The following is a 21,602-nucleotide window of genomic DNA, read 5'->3' on the forward strand; positions in this document are numbered from 1 at the left end:
GACCTTCAAAGTTTGGGTTTTTTCATTTTTCGGGTATACCCCCCCGTATCGAATTTTTTCACCAAAAATTGATTTTTTTCGAAATCAAACTAAGTGTACCAGCGTCTTATTTGGGTCACCTAGATTACGAAAACACCGGGTTATAACGGGATCCGAGCAGAACTAAGGGAATGAGAGCACTTTGAAAATCCTGAAAAAGTCGTTTTCGACGTCCATTTTTGAGGCCAAAAATGGGCATCAAAAATGCCATATCTCAGCTATTAGAAGAGCTACGACCTTGCGGATGGTCTCGTTGGATTCAAAACGACGAAACTAAGACAAAACCGTTGGAATTTTCCCGATAGCTCCCATAGAAGTCGAGATATCGACCTTCAAAGTTTGGGTTTTTTCATTTTTCGGGTATACCCCCCCGTATCGAATTTTTTCACCAAAAATTGATTTTTTTCGAAATCAAACTAAGTGTACCAGCGTCTTATTTGGGTCACCTAGATTACGAAAACACCGGGTTATAACGGGATCCGAGCAGAACTAAGGGAATGAGAGCACTTTGAAAATCCTGAAAAAGTCGTTTTCGACGTCCGTTTTTGAGGCCAAAAATGGGCATCAAAAATGCCATATCTCAGCTATTAGAAGAGCTACGACCTTGCGGATGGTCTCGTTGGATTCAAAACGACGAAACTAAGACAAAACCGTTGGAATTTTCCCGATAGCTCCCATAGAAGCCGAGATATGGACCTTCAAAGTTTGGAATTTTTCATTTTTCGGGTATACCCCCCCGTATCGAATTTTTTCACCAAAAATTGATTTTTTTCGAAATCAAACTAAGTGTACCAGCGTCTTATTTGGGTCACCTGGATTACGAAAACACCGGGTTATAACGGGATCCGAGCAGAACTAAGGGAATGAGAGCACTTTGAAGATCCTGAAAAAGTCGTTTTCGACGACCATTTTTGAGGCCAAAAATGGGCATCAAAAATGCCATATCTCAGCTATTAGAAGAGCTATGACCTTGCGGATGGTCTCGTTGGATTCAAAACGACGAAACTAAGACAAAACCGTTGGAATTTTTCCGATAGCTCCCATAGAAGCCGAGATATGGACCTTCAAAGTTTGGAATTTTTCATTTTTCGGGTATACCCCCCCGTATCGAATTTTTTCACCAAAAATTGATTTTTTTCGAAATCAAACTAAGTGTTCCAGCGTCTTATTTGGGTCACCTAGATTACGAAAACACCGGGTTATAACGGGATCCGAGCAGAACTAAGGGAATGAGAGCACTTTGAAAATCCTGAAAAAGTCGTTTTCGACGTCCATTTTTGAGGCCAAAAATGGGCATCAAAAATGCCATATCTCAGCTATTAGAAGAGCTACGACCTTGCGGATGGTCTCGTTGGATTCAAAACGACGAAACTAAGACAAAACCGTTGGAATTTTCCCGATAGCTCCCATAGAAGTCGAGATATCGACCTTCAAAGTTTGGGTTTTTTCATTTTTCGGGTATACCCCCCCCGTATCGAATTTTTTCACCAAAAATTGATTTTTTTCGAAATCAAACTAAGTGTACCAGCGTCTTATTTGGGTCACCTAGATTACGAAAACACCGGGTTATAACGGGATCCGAGCAGAACTAAGGGAATGAGAGCACTTTGAAAATCCTGAAAAAGTCGTTTTCGACGTCCATTTTTGAGGCCAAAAATGGGCATCAAAAATGCCATATCTCAGCTATTAGAAGAGCTACGACCTTGCGGATGGTCTCGTTGGATTCAAAACGACGAAACTAAGACAAAACCGTTGGAATTTTCCCGATAGCTCCCATAGAAGCCGAGATATGGACCTTCAAAGTTTGGAATTTTTCATTTTTCGGGTATACCCCCCCGTATCGAATTTTTTCATCAAAAATTGATTTTTGTCGAAATCAAACTAAGTGTACCAGCGTCTTATTTGGGTCACCTGGATTACGAAAACACCGGGTTATAACGGGATCCGAGCAGAACTAAGGGAATGAGAGCACTTTGAAGATCCTGAAAAAGTCGTTTTCGACGTCCATTTTTGAGGCCAAAAATGGGCATCAAAAATGCCATATCTCAGCTATTAGAAGAGCTACGACCTTGCGGATGGTCTCGTTGGATTCAAAACGACGAAACTAAGACAAAACCGTTGGAATTTTCCCGATAGCTCCCATAGAAGTCGAGATATCGACCTTCAAAGTTTGGGTTTTTTCATTTTTCGGGTATACCCCCCCGTATCGAATTTTTTCACCAAAAATTGATTTTTTTCGAAATCAAACTAAGTGTACCAGCGTCTTATTTGGGTCACCTAGATTACGAAAACACCGGGTTATAACGGGATCCGAGCAGAACTAAGGGAATGAGAGCACTTTGAAAATCCTGAAAAAGTCGTTTTCGACGTCCGTTTTTGAGGCCAAAAATGGGCATCAAAAATGCCATATCTCAGCTATTAGAAGAGCTACGACCTTGCGGATGGTCTCGTTGGATTCAAAACGACGAAACTAAGACAAAACCGTTGGAATTTTCCCGATAGCTCCCATAGAAGCCGAGATATGGACCTTCAAAGTTTGGAATTTTTCATTTTTCGGGTATACCCCCCCGTATCGAATTTTTTCACCAAAAATTGATTTTTTTCGAAATCAAACTAAGTGTACCAGCGTCTTATTTGGGTCACCTGGATTACGAAAACACCGGGTTATAACGGGATCCGAGCAGAACTAAGGGAATGAGAGCACTTTGAAGATCCTGAAAAAGTCGTTTTCGACGTCCATTTTTGAGGCCAAAAATGGGCATCAAAAATGCCATATCTCAGCTATTAGAAGAGCTACGACCTTGCGGATGGTCTCGTTGGATTCAAAACGACGAAACTAAGACAAAACCGTTGGAATTTTCCAGATATCTCCCATAGAAGCCGAGATATCGACTTTCAAAGTTTGGGTTTTTTCATTTTTCGGGTATACCCCCCCCGTATCGAATTTTTTCATCAAAAATCGATTTTTTTCGAAATCAAACTAAGTGTACCAGCGTCTTATTTGGGTCACCTAGATTACGAAAAACTCTCACGAGATGTGTTAACGGGATCCGAGCAGAACTAAGGGAATGAGAGCACTTTGAAAATCCTGAAAAAGTCGTTTTCGACGTCCATTTTTGAGGCCAAAAATGGGCATCAAAAATGCCATATCTCAGCTATTAGAAGAGCTACGACCTTGCGGATGGTCTCGTTGGATTCAAAACGACGAAACTAAGACAAAACCGTTGGAATTTTCCCGATAGCTCCCATAGAAGTCGAGATATCGACCTTCAAAGTTTGGGTTTTTTCATTTTTCGGGTATACCCCCCCCGTATCGAATTTTTTCACCAAAAATTGATTTTTTTCGAAATCAAACTAAGTGTACCAGCGTCTTCTTTGGGTCACCTGGATTACGAAAACACCGGGTTATAACGGGATCCGAGCAGAACTAAGGGAATGAGAGCACTTTGAAAATCCTGAAAAAGTCGTTTTCGACGTCCATTTTTGAGGCCAAAAATGGGCATCAAAAATGCCATATCTCAGCTATTAGAAGAGCTACGACCTTGCGGATGGTCTCGTTGGATTCAAAACGACGAAACTAAGACAAAACCGTTGGAATTTTCCCGATAGCTCCCATAGAAGTCGAGATATCGACCTTCAAAGTTTGGGTTTTTTTCATTTTTCGGGTATACCCCCCCCGTATCGAATTTTTTCACCAAAAATTGATTTTTTTCGAAATCAAACTAAGTGTACCAGCGTCTTCTTTGGGTCACCTGGATTACGAAAACACCGGGTTATAACGGGATCCGAGCAGAACTAAGGGAATGAGAGCACTTTGAAAATCCTGAAAAAGTCGTTTTCGACGTCCGTTTTTGAGGCCAAAAATGGGCATCAAAAATGCCATATCTCAGCTATTAGAAGAGCTACGACCTTGCGGATGGTCTCGTTGGATTCAAAACGACGAAACTAAGACAAAACCGTTGGAATTTTCCCGATAGCTCCCATAGAAGTCGAGATATCGACCTTCAAAGTTTGGGTTTTTTTCATTTTTCGGGTATACCCCCCCGTATCGAATTTTTTCACCAAAAATTGATTTTTTTCGAAATCAAACTAAGTGTACCAGCGTCTTCTTTGGGTCACCTGGATTACGAAAACACCGGGTTATAACGGGATCCGAGCAGAACTAAGGGAATGAGAGCACTTTGAAAATCCTGAAAAAGTCGTTTTCGACGTCCGTTTTTGAGGCCAAAAATGGGCATCAAAAATGCCATATCTCAGCTATTAGAAGAGCTACGACCTTGCGGATGGTCTCGTTGGATTCAAAACGACGAAACTAAGACAAAACCGTTGGAATTTTCCCGATAGCTCCCATAGAAGCCGAGATATGGACCTTCAAAGTTTGGAATTTTTCATTTTTCGGGTATACCCCCCCGTATCGAATTTTTTCACCAAAAATTGATTTTTTTCGAAATCAAACTAAGTATACCAGCGTCTTATTTGGGTCACCTAGATTACGAAAACACCGGGTTATAACGGGATCCGAGCAGAACTAAGGGAATGAGAGCACTTTGAAAATCCTGAAAAAGTCGTTTTCGACGTCCATTTTTGAGGCCAAAAATGGGCATCAAAAATGCCATATCTCAGCTATTAGAAGAGCTACGACCTTGCGGATGGTCTCGTTGGATTCAAAACGACGAAACTAAGACAAAACCGTTGAAATTTTCCCGATAGCTCCCATAGAAGTCGAGATATCGACCTTCAAAGTTTGGGTTTTTTCATTTTTCGGGTATACCCCCCCCGTATCGAATTTTTTCACCAAAAATTGATTTTTTTCGAAATCAAACTAAGTGTGCCAGCGTCTTATTTGGGTCACCTAGATTACGAAAACACCGGGTTATAACGGGATCCGAGCAGAACTAAGGGAATGAGAGCACTTTGAAAATCCTGAAAAAGTCGTTTTCGACGTCCGTTTTTGAGGCCAAAAATGGGCATCAAAAATGCCATATCTCAGCTATTAGAAGAGCTACGACCTTGCGGATGGTCTCGTTGGATTCAAAACGACGAAACTAAGACAAAACCGTTGAAATTTTCCCGATAGCTCCCATAGAAGTCGAGATATCGACCTTCAAAGTTTGGGTTTTTTCATTTTTCGGGTATACCCCCCCGTATCGAATTTTTTCACCAAAAATTGATTTTTTTCGAAATCAAACTAAGTGTACCAGCGTCTTATTTGGGTCACCTAGATTACGAAAACACCGGGTTATAACGGGATCCGAGCAGAACTAAGGGAATGAGAGCACTTTGAAAATCCTGAAAAAGTCGTTTTCGACGTCCGTTTTTGAGGCCAAAAATGGGCATCAAAAATGCCATATCTCAGCTATTAGAAGAGCTACGACCTTGCGGATGGTCTCGTTGGATTCAAAACGACGAAACTAAGACAAAACCGTTGGAATTTTCCCGATAGCTCCCATAGAAGCCGAGATATGGACCTTCAAAGTTTGGAATTTTTCATTTTTCGGGTATACCCCCCCGTATCGAATTTTTTCACCAAAAATTGATTTTTTTCGAAATCAAACTAAGTGTACCAGCGTCTTATTTGGGTCACCTGGATTACGAAAACACCGGGTTATAACGGGATCCGAGCAGAACTAAGGGAATGAGAGCACTTTGAAGATCCTGAAAAAGTCGTTTTCGACGTCCATTTTTGAGGCCAAAAATGGGCATCAAAAATGCCATATCTCAGCTATTAGAAGAGCTACGACCTTGCGGATGGTCTCGTTGGATTCAAAACGACGAAACTAAGACAAAACCGTTGGAATTTTCCAGATATCTCCCATAGAAGCCGAGATATGGACCTTCAAAGTTTGGGTTTTTTCATTTTTCGGGTATACCCCCCCGTATCGAATTTTTTCATCAAAAATTGATTTTTGTCGAAATCAAACTAAGTGTACCAGCGTCTTATTTGGGTCACCTGGATTACGAAAACACCGGGTTATAACGGGATCCGAGCAGAACTAAGGGAATGAGAGCACTTTGAAGATCCTGAAAAAGTCGTTTTCGACGTCCATTTTTGAGGCCAAAAATGGGCATCAAAAATGCCATATCTCAGCTATTAGAAGAGCTACGACCTTGCGGATGGTCTCGTTGGATTCAAAACGACGAAACTAAGACAAAACCGTTGGAATTTTCCCGATAGCTCCCATAGAAGTCGAGATATCGACCTTCAAAGTTTGGGTTTTTTCATTTTTCGGGTATACCCCCCCGTATCGAATTTTTTCACCAAAAATCGATTTTTTTCGAAATCAAACTAAGTGTACCAGCGTCTTCTTTGGGTCACCTGGATTACGAAAACACCGGGTTATAACGGGATCCGAGCAGAACTAAGGGAATGAGAGCACTTTGAAAATCCTGAAAAAGTCGTTTTCGACGTCCATTTTTGAGGCCAAAAATGGGCATCAAAAATGCCATATCTCAGCTATTAGAAGAGCTACGACCTTGCGGATGGTCTCGTTGGATTCAAAACGACGAAACTAAGACAAAACCGTTGGAATTTTCCCGATAGCTCCCATAGAAGCCGAGATATGGACCTTCAAAGTTTGGAATTTTTCATTTTTCGGGTATACCCCCCCGTATCGAATTTTTTCACCAAAAATTGATTTTTTTCGAAATCAAACTAAGTATACCAGCGTCTTATTTGGGTCACCTAGATTACGAAAACACCGGGTTATAACGGGATCCGAGCAGAACTAAGGGAATGAGAGCACTTTGAAAATCCTGAAAAAGTCGTTTTCGACGTCCATTTTTGAGGCCAAAAATGGGCATCAAAAATGCCATATCTCAGCTATTAGAAGAGCTACGACCTTGCGGATGGTCTCGTTGGATTCAAAACGACGAAACTAAGACAAAACCGTTGAAATTTTCCCGATAGCTCCCATAGAAGTCGAGATATCGACCTTCAAAGTTTGGGTTTTTTCATTTTTCGGGTATACCCCCCCGTATCGAATTTTTTCACCAAAAATTGATTTTTTTCGAAATCAAACTAAGTGTACCAGCGTCTTATTTGGGTCACCTAGATTACGAAAACACCGGGTTATAACGGGATCCGAGCAGAACTAAGGGAATGAGAGCACTTTGAAAATCCTGAAAAAGTCGTTTTCGACGTCCGTTTTTGAGGCCAAAAATGGGCATCAAAAATGCCATATCTCAGCTATTAGAAGAGCTACGACCTTGCGGATGGTCTCGTTGGATTCAAAACGACGAAACTAAGACAAAACCGTTGGAATTTTCCCGATAGCTCCCATAGAAGCCGAGATATGGACCTTCAAAGTTTGGAATTTTTCATTTTTCGGGTATACCCCCCCGTATCGAATTTTTTCACCAAAAATTGATTTTTTTCGAAATCAAACTAAGTGTACCAGCGTCTTATTTGGGTCACCTGGATTACGAAAACACCGGGTTATAACGGGATCCGAGCAGAACTAAGGGAATGAGAGCACTTTGAAGATCCTGAAAAAGTCGTTTTCGACGTCCATTTTTGAGGCCAAAAATGGGCATCAAAAATGCCATATCTCAGCTATTAGAAGAGCTACGACCTTGCGGATGGTCTCGTTGGATTCAAAACGACGAAACTAAGACAAAACCGTTGGAATTTTCCCGATAGCTCCCATAGAAGTCGAGATATCGACCTTCAAAGTTTGGGTTTTTTCATTTTTCGGGTATACCCCCCCGTATCGAATTTTTTCACCAAAAATTGATTTTTTTCGAAATCAAACTAAGTGTACCAGCGTCTTCTTTGGGTCACCTGGATTACGAAAACACCGGGTTATAACGGGATCCGAGCAGAACTAAGGGAATGAGAGCACTTTGAAAATCCTGAAAAAGTCGTTTTCGACGTCCGTTTTTGAGGCCAAAAATGGGCATCAAAAATGCCATATCTCAGCTATTAGAAGAGCTACGACCTTGCGGATGGTCTCGTTGGATTCAAAACGACGAAACTAAGACAAAACCGTTGAAATTTTCCCGATAGCTCCCATAGAAGCCGAGATATCGACCTTCAAAGTTTGGGTTTTTTCATTTTTCGGGTATACCCCCCCGTATCGAATTTTTTCACCAAAAATTGATTTTTTTCGAAATCAAACTAAGTGTACCAGCGTCTTATTTGGGTCACCTGGATTACGAAAACACCGGGTTATAACGGGATCCGAGCAGAACTAAGGGAATGAGAGCACTTTGAAAATCCTGAAAAAGTCGTTTTCGACGTCCATTTTTGAGGCCAAAAATGGGCATCAAAAATGCCATATCTCAGCTATTAGAAGAGCTACGACCTTGCGGATGGTCTCGTTGGATTCAAAACGACGAAACTAAGACAAAGCCGTTGGAATTTTCCAGATATCTCCCATAGAAGCCGAGATATCGACCTTCAAAGTTTGGGTTTTTTCATTTTTCGGGTATACCCCCCCGTATCGAATTTTTTCACCAAAAATTGATTTTTTTCGAAATCAAACTAAGTGTACCAGCGTCTTATTTGGGTCACCTAGATTACGAAAACACCGGGTTATAACGGGATCCGAGCAGAACTAAGGGAATGAGAGCACTTTGAAAATCCTGAAAAAGTCGTTTTCGACGTCCATTTTTGAGGCCAAAAATGGGCATCAAAAATGCCATATCTCAGCTATTAGAAGAGCTACGACCTTGCGGATGGTCTCGTTGGATTCAAAACGACGAAACTAAGACAAAGCCGTTGGAATTTTCCAGATATCTCCCATAGAAGCCGAGATATCGACCTTCAAAGTTTGGGTTTTTTCATTTTTCGGGTATACCCCCCCGTATCGAATTTTTTCACCAAAAATTGATTTTTTTCGAAATCAAACTAAGTGTACCAGCGTCTTATTTGGGTCACCTAGATTACGAAAACACCGGGTTATAACGGGATCCGAGCAGAACTAAGGGAATGAGAGCACTTTGAAAATCCTGAAAAAGTCGTTTTCGACTTCCATTTTTGAGGCCAAAAATGGGCATCAAAAATGCCATATCTCAGCTATTAGAAGAGCTACGACCTTGCGGATGGTCTCGTTGGATTCAAAACGACGAAACTAAGACAAAGCCGTTGGAATTTTCCAGATATCTCCCATAGATGCCGAGATATCGACCTTCAAAGTTTGGGTTTTTTCATTTTTCGGGTATACCCCCCCGTATCGAATTTTTTCACCAAAAATTGATTTTTTTCGAAATCAAACTAAGTGTACCAGCGTCTTATTTGGGTCACCTAGATTACGAAAACACCGGGTTATAACGGGATCCGAGCAGAACTAAGGGAATGAGAGCACTTTGAAAATCCTGAAAAAGTCGTTTTCGACGTCCGTTTTTGAGGCCAAAAATGGGCATCAAAAATGCCATATCTCAGCTATTAGAAGAGCTACGACCTTGCGGATGGTCTCGTTGGATTCAAAACGACGAAACTAAGACAAAGCCGTTGGAATTTTCCAGATATCTCCCATAGAAGCCGAGATATCGACCTTCAAAGTTTGGGTTTTTTCATTTTTCGGGTATACCCCCCCGTATCGAATTTTTTCACCAAAAATTGATTTTTTTCGAAATCAAACTAAGTGTACCAGCGTCTTATTTGGGTCACCTAGATTACGAAAACACCGGGTTATAACGGGATCCGAGCAGAACTAAGGGAATGAGAGCACTTTGAAAATCCTGAAAAAGTCGTTTTCGACTTCCATTTTTGAGGCCAAAAATGGGCATCAAAAATGCCATATCTCAGCTATTAGAAGAGCTACGACCTTGCGGATGGTCTCGTTGGATTCAAAACGACGAAACTAAGACAAAACCGTTGGAATTTTCCAGATATCTCCCATAGAAGCCGAGATATCGACTTTCAAAGTTTGGGTTTTTTCATTTTTCGGGTATACCCCCCCGTATCGAATTTTTTCATCAAAAATCGATTTTTTTCGAAATCAAACTAAGTGTACCAGCGTCTTATTTGGGTCACCTAGATTACGAAAACACCGGGTTATAACGGGATCCGAGCAGAACTAAGGGAATGAGAGCACTTTGAAAATCCTGAAAAAGTCGTTTTCGACGTCCGTTTTTGAGGCCAAAAATGGGCATCAAAAATGCCATATCTCAGCTATTAGAAGAGCTACGACCTTGCGGATGGTCTCGTTGGATTCAAAACGACGAAACTAAGACAAAACCGTTGGAATTTTCCCGATAGCTCCCATAGAAGCCGAGATATGGACCTTCAAAGTTTGGAATTTTTCATTTTTCGGGTATACCCCCCCGTATCGAATTTTTTCACCAAAAATTGATTTTTTTCGAAATCAAACTAAGTGTGCCAGCGTCTTATTTGGGTCACCTAGATTACGAAAACACCGGGTTATAACGGGATCCGAGCAGAACTAAGGGAATGAGAGCACTTTGAAAATCCTGAAAAAGTCGTTTTCGACGTCCATTTTTGAGGCCAAAAATGGGCATCAAAAATGCCATATCTCAGCTATTAGAAGAGCTACGACCTTGCGGATGGTCTCGTTGGATTCAAAACGACGAAACTAAGACAAAGCCGTTGGAATTTTCCAGATATCTCCCATAGAAGCCGAGATATCGACCTTCAAAGTTTGGGTTTTTTCATTTTTCGGGTATACCCCCCCGTATCGAATTTTTTCACCAAAAATTGATTTTTTTCGAAATCAAACTAAGTGTACCAGCGTCTTATTTGGGTCACCTAGATTACGAAAACACCGGGTTATAACGGGATCCGAGCAGAACTAAGGGAATGAGAGCACTTTGAAAATCCTGAAAAAGTCGTTTTCGACGTCCATTTTTGAGGCCAAAAATGGGCATCAAAAATGCCATATCTCAGCTATTAGAAGAGCTACGACCTTGCGGATGGTCTCGTTGGATTCAAAACGACGAAACTAAGACAAAGCCGTTGGAATTTTCCAGATATCTCCCATAGAAGCCGAGATATCGACCTTCAAAGTTTGGGTTTTTTCATTTTTCGGGTATACCCCCCCGTATCGAATTTTTTCACCAAAAATTGATTTTTTTCGAAATCAAACTAAGTGTACCAGCGTCTTATTTGGGTCACCTAGATTACGAAAACACCGGGTTATAACGGGATCCGAGCAGAACTAAGGGAATGAGAGCACTTTGAAAATCCTGAAAAAGTCGTTTTCGACGTCCGTTTTTGAGGCCAAAAATGGGCATCAAAAATGCCATATCTCAGCTATTAGAAGAGCTACGACCTTGCGGATGGTCTCGTTGGATTCAAAACGACGAAACTAAGACAAAACCGTTGGAATTTTCCCGATAGCTCCCATAGAAGTCGAGATATCGACCTTCAAAGTTTGGGTTTTTTCATTTTTCGGGTATACCCCCCCGTATCGAATTTTTTCACCAAAAATTGATTTTTTTCGAAATCAAACTAAGTGTACCAGCGTCTTATTTGGGTCACCTAGATTACGAAAACACCGGGTTATAACGGGATCCGAGCAGAACTAAGGGAATGAGAGCACTTTGAAAATCCTGAAAAAGTCGTTTTCGACGTCCGTTTTTGAGGCCAAAAATGGGCATCAAAAATGCCATATCTCAGCTATTAGAAGAGCTACGACCTTGCGGATGGTCTCGTTGGATTCAAAACGACGAAACTAAGACAAAGCCGTTGGAATTTTCCAGATATCTCCCATAGAAGCCGAGATATCGACCTTCAAAGTTTGGGTTTTTTCATTTTTCGGGTATACCCCCCCGTAACGAATTTTTTCACCAAAAATTGATTTTTTTCGAAATCAAACTAAGTGTACCAGCGTCTTATTTGGGTCACCTAGATTACGAAAACACCGGGTTATAACGGGATCCGAGCAGAACTAAGGGAATGAGAGCACTTTGAAAATCCTGAAAAAGTCGTTTTCGACGTCCATTTTTGAGGCCAAAAATGGGCATCAAAAATGCCATATCTCAGCTATTAGAAGAGCTACGACCTTGCGGATGGTCTCGTTGGATTCAAAACGACGAAACTAAGACAAAGCCGTTGGAATTTTCCAGATATCTCCCATAGAAGCCGAGATATCGACTTTCAAAGTTTGGGTTTTATCATTTTTCGGGTATACCCCCCCGTATCGAATTTTTTTATCAAAAATCGATTTTTTTCGAAATCAAACTAAGTGTACCAGCGTCTTATTTGGGTCACCTAGATTACGAAAACACCGGGTTATAACGGGATCCGAGCAGAACTAAGGGAATGAGAGCACTTTGAAAATCCTGAAAAAGTCGTTTTCGACGTCCATTTTTGAGGCCAAAAATGGGCATCAAAAATGCCATATCTCAGCTATTAGAAGAGCTACGACCTTGCGGATGGTCTCGTTGGATTCAAAACGACGAAACTAAGACAAAGCCGTTGGAATTTTCCAGATATCTCCCATAGAAGCCGAGATATCGACTTTCAAAGTTTGGGTTTTATCATTTTTCGGGTATACCCCCCCGTATCGAATTTTTTTATCAAAAATCGATTTTTTTCGAAATCAAACTAAGTGTACCAGCGTCTTATTTGGGTCACCTAGATTACGAAAACACCGGGTTATAACGGGATCCGAGCAGAACTAAGGGAATGAGAGCACTTTGAAAATCCTGAAAAAGTCGTTTTCGACGTCCGTTTTTGAGGCCAAAAATGGGCATCAAAAATGCCATATCTCAGCTATTAGAAGAGCTACAACCTTGCGGATGGTCTCGTTGGATTCAAAACGACGAAACTAAGACAAAACCGTTGGAATTTTCCCGATAGCTCCCATAGAAGCCGAGATATGGACCTTCAAAGTTTGGAATTTTTCATTTTTCGGGTATACCCCCCCGTATCGAATTTTTTCACCAAAAATTGATTTTTTTCGAAATCAAACTAAGTGTACCAGCGTCTTATTTGGGTCACCTAGATTACGAAAACACCGGGTTATAACGGGATCCGAGCAGAACTAAGGGAATGAGAGCACTTTGAAAATCCTGAAAAAGTCGTTTTCGACGTCCATTTTTGAGGCCAAAAATGGGCATCAAAAATGCCATATCTCAGCTATTAGAAGAGCTACGACCTTGCGGATGGTCTCGTTGGATTCAAAACGACGAAACTAAGACAAAGCCGTTGGAATTTTCCAGATATCTCCCATAGAAGCCGAGATATCGACCTTCAAAGTTTGGGTTTTTTCATTTTTCGGGTATACCCCCCCGTATCGAATTTTTTCACCAAAAATTGATTTTTTTCGAAATCAAACTAAGTGTACCAGCGTCTTATTTGGGTCACCTAGATTACGAAAACACCGGGTTATAACGGGATCCGAGCAGAACTAAGGGAATGAGAGCACTTTGAAAATCCTGAAAAAGTCGTTTTCGACGTCCATTTTTGAGGCCAAAAATGGGCATCAAAAATGCCATATCTCAGCTATTAGAAGAGCTACCACCTTGCGGATGGTCTCGTTGGATTCAAAACGACGAAACTAAGACAAAGCCGTTGGAATTTTCCAGATATCTCCCATAGAAGCCGAGATATCGACCTTCAAAGTTTGGGTTTTTTCATTTTTCGGGTATACCCCCCCGTATCGAATTTTTTCACCAAAAATTGATTTTTTTCGAAATCAAACTAAGTGTACCAGCGTCTTATTTGGGTCACCTAGATTACGAAAACACCGGGTTATAACGGGATCCGAGCAGAACTAAGGGAATGAGAGCACTTTGAAAATCCTGAAAAAGTCGTTTTCGACGTCCGTTTTTGAGGCCAAAAATGGGCATCAAAAATGCCATATCTCAGCTATTAGAAGAGCTACGACCTTGCGGATGGTCTCGTTGGATTCAAAACGACGAAACTAAGACAAAACCGTTGGAATTTTCCCGATAGCTCCCATAGAAGTCGAGATATCGACCTTCAAAGTTTGGGTTTTTTCATTTTTCGGGTATACCCCCCCGTATCGAATTTTTTCACCAAAAATTGATTTTTTTCGAAATCAAACTAAGTGTACCAGCGTCTTATTTGGGTCACCTAGATTACGAAAACACCGGGTTATAACGGGATCCGAGCAGAACTAAGGGAATGAGAGCACTTTGAAAATCCTGAAAAAGTCGTTTTCGACGTCCATTTTTGAGGCCAAAAATGGGCATCAAAAATGCCATATCTCAGCTATTAGAAGAGCTACGACCTTGCGGATGGTCTCGTTGGATTCAAAACGACGAAACTAAGACAAAGCCGTTGGAATTTTCCAGATATCTCCCATAGAAGCCGAGATATCGACTTTCAAAGTTTGGGTTTTATCATTTTTCGGGTATACCCCCCCGTATCGAATTTTTTTATCAAAAATCGATTTTTTTCGAAATCAAACTAAGTGTACCAGCGTCTTATTTGGGTCACCTAGATTACGAAAACACCGGGTTATAACGGGATCCGAGCAGAACTAAGGGAATGAGAGCACTTTGAAAATCCTGAAAAAGTCGTTTTCGACGTCCATTTTTGAGGCCAAAAATGGGCATCAAAAATGCCATATCTCAGCTATTAGAAGAGCTACGACCTTGCGGATGGTCTCGTTGGATTCAAAACGACGAAACTAAGACAAAGCCGTTGGAATTTTCCAGATATCTCCCATAGAAGCCGAGATATCGACTTTCAAAGTTTGGGTTTTATCATTTTTCGGGTATACCCCCCCGTATCGAATTTTTTTATCAAAAATCGATTTTTTTCGAAATCAAACTAAGTGTACCAGCGTCTTATTTGGGTCACCTAGATTACGAAAACACCGGGTTATAACGGGATCCGAGCAGAACTAAGGGAATGAGAGCACTTTGAAAATCCTGAAAAAGTCGTTTTCGACGTCCGTTTTTGAGGCCAAAAATGGGCATCAAAAATGCCATATCTCAGCTATTAGAAGAGCTACAACCTTGCGGATGGTCTCGTTGGATTCAAAACGACGAAACTAAGACAAAACCGTTGGAATTTTCCCGATAGCTCCCATAGAAGCCGAGATATGGACCTTCAAAGTTTGGAATTTTTCATTTTTCGGGTATACCCCCCCGTATCGAATTTTTTCACCAAAAATTGATTTTTTTCGAAATCAAACTAAGTGTACCAGCGTCTTATTTGGGTCACCTAGATTACGAAAACACCGGGTTATAACGGGATCCGAGCAGAACTAAGGGAATGAGAGCACTTTGAAAATCCTGAAAAAGTCGTTTTCGACGTCCATTTTTGAGGCCAAAAATGGGCATCAAAAATGCCATATCTCAGCTATTAGAAGAGCTACGACCTTGCGGATGGTCTCGTTGAATTCAAAACGACGAAACTAAGACAAAGCCGTTGGAATTTTCCAGATATCTCCCATAGAAGCCGAGATATCGACCTTCAAAGTTTGGGTTTTTTCATTTTTCGGGTATACCCCCCCGTATCGAATTTTTTCACCAAAAATTGATTTTTTTCGAAATCAAACTAAGTGTACCAGCGTCTTATTTGGGTCACCTAGATTACGAAAACACCGGGTTATAACGGGATCCGAGCAGAACTAAGGGAATGAGAGCACTTTGAAAATCCTGAAAAAGTCGTTTTCGACGTCCATTTTTGAGGCCAAAAATGGGCATCAAAAATGCCATATCTCAGCTATTAGAAGAGCTACCACCTTGCGGATGGTCTCGTTGGATTCAAAACGACGAAACTAAGACAAAGCCGTTGGAATTTTCCAGATATCTCCCATAGAAGCCGAGATATCGACCTTCAAAGTTTGGGTTTTTTCATTTTTCGGGTATACCCCCCCGTATCGAATTTTTTCACCAAAAATTGATTTTTTTCGAAATCAAACTAAGTGTACCAGCGTCTTATTTGGGTCACCTAGATTACGAAAACACCGGGTTATAACGGGATCCGAGCAGAACTAAGGGAATGAGAGCACTTTGAAAATCCTGAAAAAGTCGTTTTCGACGTCCGTTTTTGAGGCCAAAAATGGGCATCAAAAATGCCATATCTCAGCTATTAGAAGAGCTACGACCTTGCGGATGGTCTCGTTGGATTCAAAACGACGAAACTAAGACAAAACCGTTGGAATTTTCCCGATAGCTCCCATAGAAGTCGAGATATCGACCTTCAAAGTTTGGGTTTTTTCATTTTTCGGGTATACCCCCCCGTATCGAATTTTTTCACCAAAAATTGATTTTTTTCGAAATCAAACTAAGTGTACCAGCGTCTTATTTGGGTCACCTAGATTACGAAAACACCGGGTTATAACGGGATCCGAGCAGAACTAAGGGAATGAGAGCACTTTGAAAATCCTGAAAAAGTCGTTTTCGACGTCCGTTTTTGAGGCCAAAAATGGGCATCAAAAATGCCATATCTCAGCTATTAGAAGAGCTACGACCTTGCGGATGGTCTCGTTGGATTCAAAACGACGAAACTAAGACAAAACCGTTGGAATTTTCCCGATAGCTCCCATAGAAGTCGAGATATCGACCTTCAAAGTTTGGGTTTTTTCATTTTTCGGGTATACCCCCCCGTATCGAATTTTTTCATCAAAAATTGATTTTTTTCGAAATCAAACTAAGTGTACCAGCGTCTTATTTGGGTCACCTAGATTACGAAAACACCGGGTTATAACGGGATCCGAGCAGAACTAAGGGAATGAGAGCACTTTGAAAATCCTGAAAAAGTCGTTTTCGACGTCCATTTTTGAGGCCAAAAATGGGCATCAAAAATGCCATATCTCAGCTATTAGAAGAGCTACCACCTTGCGGATGGTCTCGTTGGATTCAAAACGACGAAACTAAGACAAAGCCGTTGGAATTTTCCAGATATCTCCCATAGAAGCCGAGATATCGACCTTCAAAGTTTGGGTTTTTTCATTTTTCGGGTATACCCCCCCGTATCGAATTTTTTCATCAAAAATCGATTTTTTTCGAAATCAAACTAAGTGTACCAGCGTCTTATTTGGGTCACCTAGATTACGAAAACACCGGGTTATAACGGGATCCGAGCAGAACTAAGGGAATGAGAGCACTTTGAAAATCCTGAAAAAGTCGTTTTCGACGTCCATTTTTGAGGCCAAAAATGGGCATCAAAAATGCCATATCTCAGCTATTAGAAGAGCTACGACCTTGCGGATGGTCTCGTTGGATTCAAAACGACGAAACTAAGACAAAGCCGTTGGAATTTTCCAGATATCTCCCATAGAAGCCGAGATATGGACCTTCAAAGTTTGGGTTTTTTCATTTTTCGGGTATACCCCCCCGTATCGAATTTTTTCATCAAAAATCGATTTTTTTCGAAATCAAACTAAGTGTACCAGCGTCTTATTTGGGTCACCTAGATTACGAAAACACCGGGTTATAACGGGATCCGAGCAGAACTAAGGGAATGAGAGCACTTTGAAAATCCTGAAAAAGTCGTTTTCGACGTCCGTTTTTGAGGCCAAAAATGGGCATCAAAAATGCCATATCTCAGCTATTAGAAGAGCTACCACCTTGCGGATGGTCTCGTTGGATTCAAAACGACGAAACTAAGACAAAGCCGTTGGAATTTTCCAGATATCTCCCATAGAAGCCGAGATATCGACCTTCAAAGTTTGGGTTTTTTCATTTTTCGGGTATACCCCCCCGTATCGAATTTTTTCACCAAAAATTGATTTTTTTCGAAATCAAACTAAGTGTACCAGCGTCTTATTTGGGTCACCTAGATTACGAAAACACCGGGTTATAACGGGATCCGAGCAGAACTAAGGGAATGAGAGCACTTTGAAAATCCTGAAAAAGTCGTTTTCGACGTCCATTTTTGAGGCCAAAAATGGGCATCAAAAATGCCATATCTCAGCTATTAGAAGAGCTACGACCTTGCGGATGGTCTCGTTGGATTCAAAACGACGAAACTAAGACAAAGCCGTTGGAATTTTCCAGATATCTCCCATAGAAGCCGAGATATCGACCTTCAAAGTTTGGGTTTTTTCATTTTTCGGGTATACCCCCCCGTATCGAATTTTTTCATCAAAAATCGATTTTTTTCGAAATCAAACTAAGTGTACCAGCGTCTTATTTGGGTCACCTAGATTACGAAAACACCGGGTTATAACGGGATCCGAGCAGAACTAAGGGAATGAGAGCACTTTGAAAATCCTGAAAAAGTCGTTTTCGACGTCCATTTTTGAGGCCAAAAATGGGCATCAAAAATGCCATATCTCAGCTATTAGAAGAGCTGCGACCTTGCGGATGGTCTCGTTGGATTCAAAACGACGAAACTAAGACAAAACCGTTGGAATTTTCCCGATAGCTCCCATAGAAGCCGAGATATGGACCTTCAAAGTTTGGAATTTTTCATTTTTCGGGTATACCCCCCCGTATCGAATTTTTTCACCAAAAATTGATTTTTTTTGAAATCAAACTAAGTGTACCAGCGTCTTATTTAATTCATCTACATTACGAAAACACCGGGTTATAACGGGATCCGAGCAGAACTAAGGGAATGAGAGCACTTTGAAAATCCTGAAAAAGTCGTTTTCGACGTTTATTTTTGAGGCCAAAAATGGGCATCAAAAATGCCATATCTCAGCTATTAGAAGAGCTACGACCTTGCGGATGGTCTCGTTGGATTCAAAACGACGAAACTAAGACAAAACCATTGGAATTTTCCCGATAGCTCCCATAGAAGTCGAGATATCGACCTTCAAAGTTTGGGTTTTTTCATTTTTCGGGTATACCCCCCCGTATCGAATTTTTTCACCAAAAATTGATTTTTTTCGAAATCAAACTAAGTGTACCAGCGTCTTATTTGGGTCACCTAGATTACGAAAACACCGGGTTATAACGGGATCCGAGCAGAACTAAGGGAATGAGAGCACTTTGAAAATCCTGAAAAAGTCGTTTTCGACGTCCGTTTTTGAGGCCAAAAATGGGCATCAAAAATGCCATATCTCAGCTATTAGAAGAGCTACGACCTTGCGGATGGTCTCGTTGGATTCAAAACGACGAAACTAAGACAAAACCATTGGAATTTTCCCGATAGCTCCCATAGAAGTCGAGATATCGACCTTCAAAGTTTGGGTTTTTTCATTTTTCGGGTATACCCCCCCGTATCGAATTTTTTCACCAAAAATTGATTTTTTTCGAAATCAAACTAAGTGTACCAGCGTCTTACTTGGGTCACCTAGATTACGAAAACACCGGGTTATAACGGGATCCGAGCAGAACTAAGGGAATGAGAGCACTTTGAAAATCCTGAAAAAGTCGTTTTCGACGTCCATTTTTGAGGCCAAAAATGGGCATCAAAAATGCCATATCTCAGCTATTAGAGGAGCTACGACCTTGCGGATGGTCTCGTTGGATTCAAAACGACGAAACTAAGACAAAACCGTTGGAATTTTCCCGATAGCTCCCATAGAAGCCGAGATATGGACCTTCAAAGTTTGGGTTTTTTCATTTTTCGGGTATACCCCCCCGTATCGAATTTTTTCACCAAAAATTGATTTTTTTCGAAATCAAACTAAGTGTACCAGCGTCTTATTTGGGTCACCTAGATTACGAAAACACCGGGTTATAACGGGATCCGAGCAGAACTAAGGGAATGAGAGCACTTTGAAAATCCTGAAAAAGTCGTTTTCGACGTCCATTTTTGAGGCCAAAAATGGGCATCAAAAATGCCATATCTCAGCTATTAGAAGAGCTGCGACCTTGCGGATGGTCTCGTTGGATTCAAAACGACGAAACTAAGACAAAACCGTTGGAATTTTCCCGATAGCTCCCATAGAAGTCGAGATATCGACCTTCAAAGTTTGGAATTTTTCATTTTTCGGGTATACCCCCCCGTATCGAATTTTTTCACCAAAAATTGATTTTTTTCGAAATCAAACTAAGTGTACCAGCGTCTTATTTGGGTCACCTAGATTACGAAAACACCGGGTTATAACGGGATCCGAGCAGAACTAAGGGAATGAGAGCACTTTGAAAATCCTGAAAAAGTCGTTTTCGACGTCCATTTTTGAGGCCAAAAATGGGCATCAAAAATGCCATATCTCAGCTATTAGAAGAGCTACGACCTTTCGGATGGTCTCGTTGGATTCAAAACGACGAAACTAAGACAAAGCCGTTGGAATTTTCCCGATACCTCCCATAGAAGCCGAGATATGGACCTTCAAAGTTTGGAATTTTTCATTTTTCGGGTATACCCCCCCGTATCGAATTTTTTCACCAAAAATTGATTTTTTTCGAAATCAAACTAAGTGTACCAGCGTCTTATTTGGGTCACCTAGATTACGAAAACACCGGGTTATAACGGGATCCGAGCAGAACTAAGGGAATGAGAGCACTTTGAAAATCCTGAAAAAGTCGTTTTCGACGTCCATTTTTGAGGCCAAAAATGGGCATCAAAAATGCCATATCTCAGCTATTAGAAGAGCTACGACCTTTCGGATGGTCTCGTTGGATTCAAAACGACGAAACTAAGACAAAACCGTTGGAATTTTCCCGATACCTCCCATAGAAGCCGAGATATGGACCTTCAAAGTTTGGAATTTTTCATTTTTCGGGTATACCCCCCCGTATCGAATTTTTTCATCAAAAATCGATTTTTTTCGAAATCAAACTAAGTGTACCAGCGTCTTACTTGGGTCACCTAGATTACGAAAACACCGGGTTATAACGGGATCCGAGCAGAACTAAGGGAATGAGAGCACTTTGAAAATCCTGAAAAAGTCGTTTTCGACGTCCATTTTTGAGGCCAAAAATGGGCATCAAAAATGCCATATCTCAGCTATTAGAAGAGCTACGACCTTTCGGATGGTCTCGTTGGATTCAAAACGACGAAACTAAGACAAAACCGTTGGAATTTTCCCGATACCTCCCATAGAAGCCGAGATATGGACCTTCAAAGTTTGGAATTTTTCATTTTTCGGGTATACCCCCCCGTATCGAATTTTTTCATCAAAAATCGATTTTTTTCGAAATCAAACTAAGTGTACCAGCGTCTTACTTGGGTCACCTAGATTACGAAAACACCGGGTTATAACGGGATCCGAGCAGAACTAAGGGAATGAGAGCACTTTGAAAATCCTGAAAAAGTCGTTTTCGACGTCCATTTTTGAGGCCAAAAATGGGCATCAAAAATGCCATATCTCAGCTATTATAAGAGCTACGACCTTGCGGAAGGTCTCGTTGGATTCAGAATGACGAAACTAAGACAAATCCGTTGAAATTTTCTCGATAGTGACCATAGAAGTCGAGATATCGACCTCCAAAGTTTGGGATTTTTGAGGCTTTCATATGAAACTAATATCAAAAAAATCGATAAATAGGTTTTCAATATTTCGACTTTTTTAGTGAGTTTGAATTTCATTAGAGCCTTTAATAAGATCAAGATTTTCTTAAAAAAAAATATAATAAATTCAAATTGTCCTTTGTTAACTGACCTTATCGGGCACTTTTAACAACATTTTATATGTCATTTATTTATTTTATTATTCTGCATTCTTATAATAAAGGATATGACCTCAGTAGTTCTGTTGCCACGGATCGACACTGTTTCCACACAAATGATCTTAATTCCCGGTATCAAGCCTTTAACTGTAATAGAACTTACTACATTGACG

The 21,602-nt window shown here is 40.8% G+C and overlaps 1 protein-coding gene and 1 long non-coding RNA gene across 26 annotated transcripts in view; one reads left to right on the forward strand and one right to left on the reverse strand.

Moving 5' to 3' along the window:
* Window positions 1-21,602, forward strand: part of LOC126742685 (probable cytochrome P450 6a13) — a 31,541-nt gene that overhangs the window by 9,411 nt on the left and 528 nt on the right. The gene's annotated exons all lie outside the window — the stretch shown is intronic.
* Window positions 267-20,937, reverse strand: LOC126742690 (uncharacterized). Of its 25 annotated transcripts, none has more exons than XR_007662677.1 (12): window positions 20,855-20,937; window positions 19,323-19,390; window positions 18,684-18,956; window positions 17,586-17,951; window positions 15,756-16,487; window positions 10,998-11,729; window positions 6,147-6,239; window positions 5,142-5,414; window positions 3,581-3,673; window positions 2,317-2,473; window positions 1,585-1,950; window positions 267-851 (listed from the first exon to the last, which is right to left on the reverse strand). It is a non-coding gene; the product is annotated as an uncharacterized LOC126742690 (long non-coding RNA). The 25 variants fall into 25 exon arrangements; XR_007662676.1 differs by lacking the exon at window positions 20,855-20,937 and adding an exon at window positions 20,489-20,571; XR_007662673.1 differs by lacking the exon at window positions 20,855-20,937 and adding an exon at window positions 20,123-20,462.

Source organism: Anthonomus grandis, chromosome 12 (genome assembly GCF_022605725.1).
Source record: "Anthonomus grandis grandis chromosome 12, icAntGran1.3, whole genome shotgun sequence".
Lineage (NCBI taxonomy): Eukaryota > Metazoa > Arthropoda > Insecta > Coleoptera > Curculionidae > Anthonomus > Anthonomus grandis.